Source organism: Electrona antarctica (genome assembly GCF_951216825.1).
Source record: "Electrona antarctica genome assembly, chromosome: 10".
NCBI lineage: Eukaryota > Metazoa > Chordata > Actinopteri > Myctophiformes > Myctophidae > Electrona > Electrona antarctica.
This window is the reverse complement of record NC_136791.1, coordinates 31,049,755-31,058,776: the sequence shown is the minus strand read 5'-3', so window position 1 is coordinate 31,058,776 and position 9,022 is coordinate 31,049,755.

Sequence of the window (9,022 nt, the reverse complement as noted above, 5' to 3'; positions counted from 1 at the left end):
TTACCAATTAAGGAATAAGGACAGAATATTCAGATAAAGGCAGCTTGATGCTGTATACCCATCTTACTTCTAATTTGTCTGAAATAAGGGAGGTCGCAGTTGCATAAATCGCATGTCACAGTCCTGCAGTCTGTTGTCAAATTGAAAATCAACAACCTTGAATTCAAATGTGCTTCCAATTTTAAATAATGTCCAACATCTCCTGCTTTTAACCCTGCTGAAAGTCTGTTATCGGTCCCAGAGAGTTTTGTTGACAGTCGTGTGCGCTGTGGGACTTTAAATTGGTCTCTCTGATCTACCAAAATCTGATAAAATCGACTTTAATTTTTTCATCAAATAAGGTACATTTGATGCAAATGTATTTCTGATTTAAGAGTCAGAGCGTATGAAGTGCCTTTCTAGTCCATAATAATCACAAAACGTCTCTCTCCCCCAACATGGTGGCTTATTCACCATGGGTATAGAGGGGGGGAATCACTGAATCACTGCAATACATTATAGCATTTGCACAAACGGTTCATGCCCCTAACACGCTTGAGGTGTGTTAGTAGAGGCTTGAGTAGCCTTTACTACTGCTGGCTGGCTGCAAGACCAGCATTTAGTTCCACCTAAGGTGCCATAATGTCTTTGCTACCAGTTAAGAGTTTGTAGGGTCGATAAGTACTTTGAAACATGATAACCATTTCAAAGGAGTAGCTGTATTAATTTTGTGGGATAATTCTTACCATTATCACCTTGCAGTATCAGTACTTGTGTGCTATTTTAAGTTCAATAAATGAATCATGTAAAATTACACACACGTCAATAAACCGTATTATAAATGAGAGAATTGATCTATCATCTACAGATGGGTTTCAAAGTAAAGGATAAACCTGTATAAATGAGTGAAGTAACAAACATCCTATCATGCTCCTTGGTTACAAAAATGCTGAGATTTTGGACAAAGATGGCAAGAGAAAATGACAATGAAAGGGGGTTTGTAATTGGAGCATGGATGGCAGCAGCTTCAGTGACAGACTGGCTAGTGTTTCAATAGGAACAGAGACAAAAGCGACATCCGACTATAGGAAATAAATTAGTAATTAGGGTTGGAAATTGTGGTCGAAAGCGCACAACGATGGTTGTGCACAAGTGCAGTATGTAAGGAAAAACAGCAACTTTTCCTCAAGTTTACTGAGACAGCGTCAGCAAGAACAGACAACTACATATATAGCAGATTTGCAGTGCATAAACGCCTCATTACAAAGACAAATACATTTTTGAGAGTTCAGTATTGCTAAAAACCATAAGCATAAGCATCCTACGATGAAACATTTCTGTTTCAGTCTCCTCCAGGAGGACGACAGAGGATGGACATGGATTGATTTGATTGATTGAATCGTTTATTAGACAGAAATGTTACAACAGCAACAGAGTACAGTCAAACACTCGTCGAAAAGGGATTGCACCAAAAAAGTCCTTGCGGTCTTGATTCCATTTAGGCCCTATGCAATCAATTCATAGACAAAGCCTGGACATCCCATAGCCTGGAGGAACAATAGCTCTGCAGTGCTTTAGTCCATTTCATCAGTGACATACTCAGTCAGTAAGGCCTATATGTCACTGCTGGTTCAGCCAAAAATCATTGAATGGCTTTACTGCCCACAATAATTTTACAACTAATATTTTCAGAGGAGATTGTATGCATGGGTCTACTATTGTCCTTATTGATTGAAAAACAATATTCATGACAGTGTGGTTAGTTAGTTTACAATAGGAGCTCCTGGGACACTTTAGAATGCATCATTATGCCAATATTATGACTTCCTAAATTAAAAACTCTTTGTACGTGGAACTGTTTTGACAGACTTCCAGAAACAAGTAATTGTGCATAAAGAATTACTTCTCTAAAGGCCAGCCATACAAAGCAAAATTGAAATGACTACAACATTGTCATACAGACAGAATTGAATCAACTTACTGTACATCAAGTGGTTGAGTGGTTTCTGAGAATCTCATTATTGAACGGATGATCAGGTTCATACTACACTTTCCGCAGAAAGACGGCAATTAAATGGCTCACAAATATCTGAGGTAATTATCGCCGCACAAGTACTACTGTGGTAATTATTAATTATGTCCAATGTGACTGAATCAAAGAGGGCAACCAGGTTCAAGTGGCCTTATGAAACTCAATATAACTCATTTGTCATTCTCATCACTTTGGCCCATCACCTTTCTCAAAGATTGGTCTGTATATGTGCAATTATAATACCATCCATCTGTGGAAACGAGACCCAGCCAACAATACTTGACCTTTATCTTTTTATCTGGAATACGGTAACCGTTTCAGATGCTAAACAGATTTGCTTTGCAAATGTTTGCAGAATATGGAGGTCATGCCATACCGTAGTAAAAAGTGATTTGCATGTAAATCAGAAAAGTTGTGGTGTGTGTGGTTTAAAATTGGGAATCAGAATGTTGCCACACCGGTACATATGAATGCTAATAATAACTCTCACCTCCTATGAATCATAATCAGACAGGGATCCTAGTTTTCGATGCTGGACATCATGAATAAATGATTCCCTTCTCGTTTTAGCTCACACGGAGGGTGGGGGGGGGGGGGGGGGGGGAGTTGAATGAGAGATGATTGACAGCAGCCTGTAGTGTTCAGTTAGCAAAGCTGGAGCTCCCGTTTCAAGGATCTGGGCCAGTCCTATCTACTCTGAAACATAGGGCTCCATTTTTGTCACCTCTAAACCCCTTATCCCTAAACTTCTTTGCCTTTTATTTTTTATTTTTTTGTAAATCATTTTTGAATAGTTCAACTAGCCAATCTACATTGACACGTTGTGAGGTTGTGAGCTTGTAGATCAGCTATTTGAACTATGTTTTTCAAAATAGTAAAAAAGAAAAAGAAGTTTATGGATAAGGGGTTTAGCACCGACGAAAATATAGGGCCCTTTTAGGGATCCATTTCTGTCACCGCTAAACCCCTTATCCCAAAACTTCTTTGCCTTTACTATTTTGCAAAACATTTTTGAATAGTTAAAATGGCCAGTCTACAAGCTAGCTCACAACGTGTCAATGTAGATTGGCTAGTTGAACTATTCAAAAATGTTTTGCAAAATAGTAAAAAAAAGGCAAAGAAGTTTAGGGATAAGACGAAAATGGATCCCTTAATGTCTCACTACATGTGTTGCATCATTTTAGGTCCTACTGACCTGATGAAGATCATGTGAGATCGAAACGTTGTAAGTCTGATAAAGTAATTATTTTGCCTAAAGATGGTGTGTGGGCCCTGCCCTCCTTCCATGACTGCCGTATTGGCCCAGCACCCACTGTCGATGTGCGTGCAAATAGGTATGCTCTGAAATTGTATCATTTTAGTGCCATATTTTCCTCATTTTGTAAAATAATATATACCAGGGAGGAGCCAATAGTATCGTTAGTGTAGACAATGGATGAGAGATATTGTACTGATTTGGAATGCTTGTCGATGGGAAAACAAAGAAAAATAAATGGGCATTATACACTATACAGTGTATCTCCTCCAATTGTAATACAATTGGAGGAGATCAATGTAATCTATCAGCCTTGCTGAAGGCAGAATATACAACAATAATTCCATAACTATGGTCCAGGACAGTTCAATTAGTAGGCTATAGTCATGAACCACTCTCTCAAAGACAGACATCCATCCATCCATCTTCAACCGCTTATCCGTAGTCGGGTCACGGGGGCAACAGCTCCACCAGAGTGCTCCAGAGTCCAGACTTCCCTCTCCAGAGCAACATCAGTGACTTCCTCCTGGGGGATTCCGAGACGTTCCAAGGCCAGTGAGTCGATGTGTTTCCTCCAACTGCGCCTTGGTCTGCCCCGGGGTCTCCTCCCAGTGGGACGTGCGTCGAGGACCTCCCTAGGGAGACGCCCGAGAGGCATCCTAACCAGATGCCCGAACCACCTAAGCTGGCTCCTTTCCAGGCAAAGGAGCAGCGGTTCTACTCCAAGTCTCTCTCGTGTGACTGAACTTCTCACCCTATCTCTAAGGGAGATGCCAGCCACCCGTCGAAGAAAACTAATTTCGGCAAGACCCCGAGATACTTGAACTCCTTCACCTGGGGTAATGCCTCATTCCCTACCCGGACTGCACAATCCACCGGTTTCCTGCTGAGAACCATGGCCTCAGATTTGGAGACATCAAAGACAGACAGCATAATATCTCCGACACGGTTTTGAGATTTATCAAACTGAATCTTCATGCACTGCTCAGGCTCACACATAATGGCAAATATGGGATGGTAATAACAACAGGGGCGGTAATAACAAACAAAAGGCTTGCACTGGTGGTGTGTGGAAAGGTAGGCTGTTTGATAGTATTTCACAACATGCACACCAGTGTTGTTTTTGGCAGCACATTTTCATTTTAGTTTTAGTCATAGTCTTTTGTATAGTTTATTTAGTTTGTCACATTTTAGTCTAGTTTTAGTCGACTAAATGTCATGATATTTTAGTCGACTAAATCTACAGTTGATTTAGTCGAACTAAATGTATTTTGGCGGGCCTTGATGCCGCCGTAATGACGGATTATACACTTGTAACCAATTGTAAAATGACTTATACTGGATCTCTTGTCCACTAGTCCCTTCCTAACAACGTCTAGTTTCTATTTGTTAACGAAATTGTCAGTATATTTAGTCTTAGATTTAGTCATCATAGCTTAGTTTTTATTTCGTTTCCATTTAGTTTTCGCCAGTGGAAAAAGGTAGTCGACGAACATTTTTCGTCTTAGTTTTAGTCGACATGTACAGTGCGTGTAGAATATTTTAACCGTTTGCTGGGTAATCGCTGGGTAATTCACTTCAGGCATCAGGATACCTTTCAGAGTATTACGACCAGTGGACCAGACGGATACAATTTAGCAGTGGTGGAAAAAGTACTCAATTGTTTTACTTAAGTAAAAGTACCAATACTGCAATTTATACTACTTCGTTACAAGTAAAAGTACGGAAGTGAAAATGTACAAGTTCAAAGTGTACAAAATCTATATTGAAAATAGCAGGTCTACAAGCTCACAATGCGTCGCGTTGCGACACATTGTGAGCTTGTAGATCGGCTATTTTCAAATGGCCGAAATGTATAGGGTTTAAGTGGTTAATGTATGTTTTCTAATCAAAATTAAAATCTCCAAAGTAACTAGTAACTAAAGTTTTCAAATAATTGTAGTGGAGTAAAAGTACAAGTTTTGGCTCTGAGATGTAGTGGAGTAGAAGTAAAAGTATTGGAAATACTCAAGTAAAGTACAAATACCTCAAAGTTGTACTTAAGTACAGTACCTAAATAAAAGTACTAGTTACTTTCCACCACTGCAATTTAGCAACTATGTATTCAATGATGGCAGCATATGAGCAGAATACAGGTATGGCATGGAGATGCATGAGGTGATGTCTCCATCATATGAGCATAATACAGGTATGGCGTGGAGATGCATGAGGTGATGTCTCCATCATGATGGAGATGCATGAGGTGATGTCTCCATCATGATGGAGATGCATGAGGCGATGTCTCCATCATGATGGAGATGCATGAGGTGATGTCTCCATCATGATGGAGATGCATGAGGTGATGTCTCCATCATGATGGAGATGCATGAGGTGATGTCTCCATCATGATGGAGATGCATGAGGTGATGTCTCCATCATATGAGCATAATACAGGTATGGCATGGAGATGCATGAGGTGATGTCTCCATCATATGAGCATAATACAGGTATGGCATGGAGATGCATGAGGCGATGTCTCCATCATGATGGAGATGCATGAGGTGATGTCTCCATCATGATGGAGATGCATGAGGTGATGTCTCCATCATGATGGAGATGCATGAGGTGATGTCTCCATCATGATGGAGATGCATGAGGTGATGTCTCCATCATATGAGCATAATACAGGTATGGCATGGAGATGCATGAGGCGATGTCTCCATCATATGAGCATAATACAGGTATGGCATGGAGATGCATGAGGTGATGTCTCCATCATATGAGCATAATACAGGTATGGCATGGAGATGCATGAGGTGATGTCTCCATCATGATGGAGATGCATGAGGTGATGTCTCCATCATGATGGAGATGCATGAGGTGATGTCTCCATCATGATGGAGATGCATGAGGTGATGTCTCCATCATGATGGAGATGCATGAGGTGATGTCTCCATCATGATGGAGATGCATGAGGTGATGTCTCCATCATATGAGCATAATACAGGTATGGCATGGAGATGCATGAGGTGATGTCTCCATCATATGAGCATAATACAGGTATGGCATGGAGATGCATGAGGCGATGTCTCCATCATATGAGCATAATACAGGTATGGCATGGAGATGCATGAGGTGATGTCTCCATCATATGAGCATAATACAGGTATGGCATGGAGATGCATGAGGCGATGTCTCCATCATATGAGCATAATACAGGTATGGCATGGAGATGCATGAGGCGATGTCTCCATCATAGGAGCATAATACAGGTATGGCATGGAGATGCATGAGGTGATGTCTCCATCATATGAGCATAATACAGGTATGGCATGGAGATGCATGAGGCGATGTCTCCATCATATGAGCATAATACAGGTATGGCATGGAGATGCATGAGGCGATGTCTCCATCATGATGTAAGGCTATGGAACATAATACAGGTATGGCATGGAGATGCATGAGGCGATGTCTCCATCATATGAGCATAATACAGGTATGGCATGGAGATGCATGAGGTGATGTCTCCATCATGATGTAAGGCTATGGAACATAATACAGGTATGGCATGGAGATGCATGAGGCGATGTCTCCATCATATGAGCATAATACAGGTATGGCATGGAGATGCGTGAGGTGATGTCTCCATCATGATGTAAGGCTATGGAACATAATACAGGTATGGCATGGAGATGCATGAGGCGATGTCTCCATCATATGAGCATAATACAGGTATGGCATGGAGATGCGTGAGGTGATGTCTCCATCATGATGTAAGGCTATGGAACATAATACAGGTATGGCATGGAGATGCATGAGGCGATGTCTCCATCATATGAGCATAATACAGGTATGGCATGGAGATGCATGAGGCGATGTCTCCATCATGATGGAGATGCATGAGGTGATGTCTCCATCATGATGGAGATGCGTGAGGCGATGTCTCCATCATGATGGAGATGCATGAGGTGATGTCTCCATCATGATGGAGATGCATGAGGTGATGTCTCCATCATGATGGAGATGCATGAGGCGATGTCTCCATCATGATGGAGATGCATGAGGTATGTCTCCATCATGATGGAGATGCATGAGGTGATGTCTCCATCATGATGGAGATGCATGAGGTGATGTCTCCATCATGATGGAGATGCATGAGGTGATGTCTCCATCATGATGTAAGGCTATGGAACAATGGAAAACAATCAACCAAAACACACAATTGAACCACCAAATGATACATCCATAATAATATAACTAGCACACAAATGATAAAGGTTACTACTTACTCAATTATGCATTACTCAAACACACAATGATGATTTCTCTTAATGTTTTGATGAATTGAAAATGGTGGGCCCCATTGTAAACAAGTGTAATGCTTTATGGTGTCGTCCACTCACAGTTAACAGTTTTTGTATAGAGTTGTACTTGAAATGTACTGCAATTCTGCAAACTGTTAATAAATCAATCAAAAAACTATTGCATCTCTATTTTCTACAGTGTGCATAGGCTATGACTATGTGTATGTGATATACAATGTATGTATGTATATTATAAATACATACTGTATAAGTACAGTATGTATAGAATTACCTAGAGTTAGAAGATAAGAGGCAGAGGATTTGTATCTGGATCATTTTTGGCCAGGGTTTATGGTGTGTGACAATACCTTTACAGCACTTCTCAAAGGGTTTATGGTGTGTGACAATACCTTTACAGCACTTCTCAAAGGGTTTATGGTGTGTGACAATACCTTTACAGCACTTCTCAAAGGGTTTATGGTGTGTGACAATACCTTTACAGCACTTCTCAAAGGGTTTATGGTGTGTGACAATACCTTTACAGCACTTCTCAAAGGGTTTATGGTGTGTGACAATACCTTTACAGCGCTTCTCAAAGGGTTTATGGTGTGTGACAATACCTTTACAGCACTTATCAAAGGGTTTATGGTGTGTGACAATACCTTCACAGCACTTATCAAAGGGTTTATGGTGTGTGACAATACCTTTACAGCACTTCTCAAAGGGTTTATGGTGTGTGACAATACCTTCACAGCACTTATCAAAGACACCTGACATGGCAGGTTTATGGTGTGTGACAATACCTTCACAGCACTCATCAAAGACACCTGACGTGGCAGCAAAGCTGAAATTAGTTTTGTTCCCCCTCCAGTTCTTCCTGGTGTGTTCATGATTCTCTTTCAAAAGCGCAACGGAAAGCAACGGAGACAAATCACTGAAAATGGCTGACGGGGAAACGCAAACTGCTTTCCTCATCTAGAAATGTGACACAGATCAGGATAGGACTCCATTATCATGCTGTTCAGCGAAAGGGAGGATGGCGCAGGATTTAGCTGAGACCTTAGCTGAGAGAGATGAAGCCCACTAGTATAAAACTGTGATGCAGATTCAACTTTTTCATAGATTTAATAGATGGTTTCATAGACGTTCATAGACTGTATTTTCAGAACCACTTAAACCCTCATATTTTGTACTTGTCTGCTCTCTTTTTTCACCTACACCAAACCGCTTTGCTGAAAATCTACACGCTCACGTCGTCTCACAGCGCGAGGCGTTGTGAGCTTGTAGATCTGCTATCTTTGGCTATATATATATATATTCCTCTCAGAAAAGGGATTCTAGGGTTCAACTGGTTCATGCAAAAACAAATCCCATCACAAAGATTTGGCAGCCGTATAAAAACGGACCTTTGCAGCAGTGAATGCATAATGGGGAAAAGCTTGCTAAAATACTGGTTTACATTTGCCGCACCTA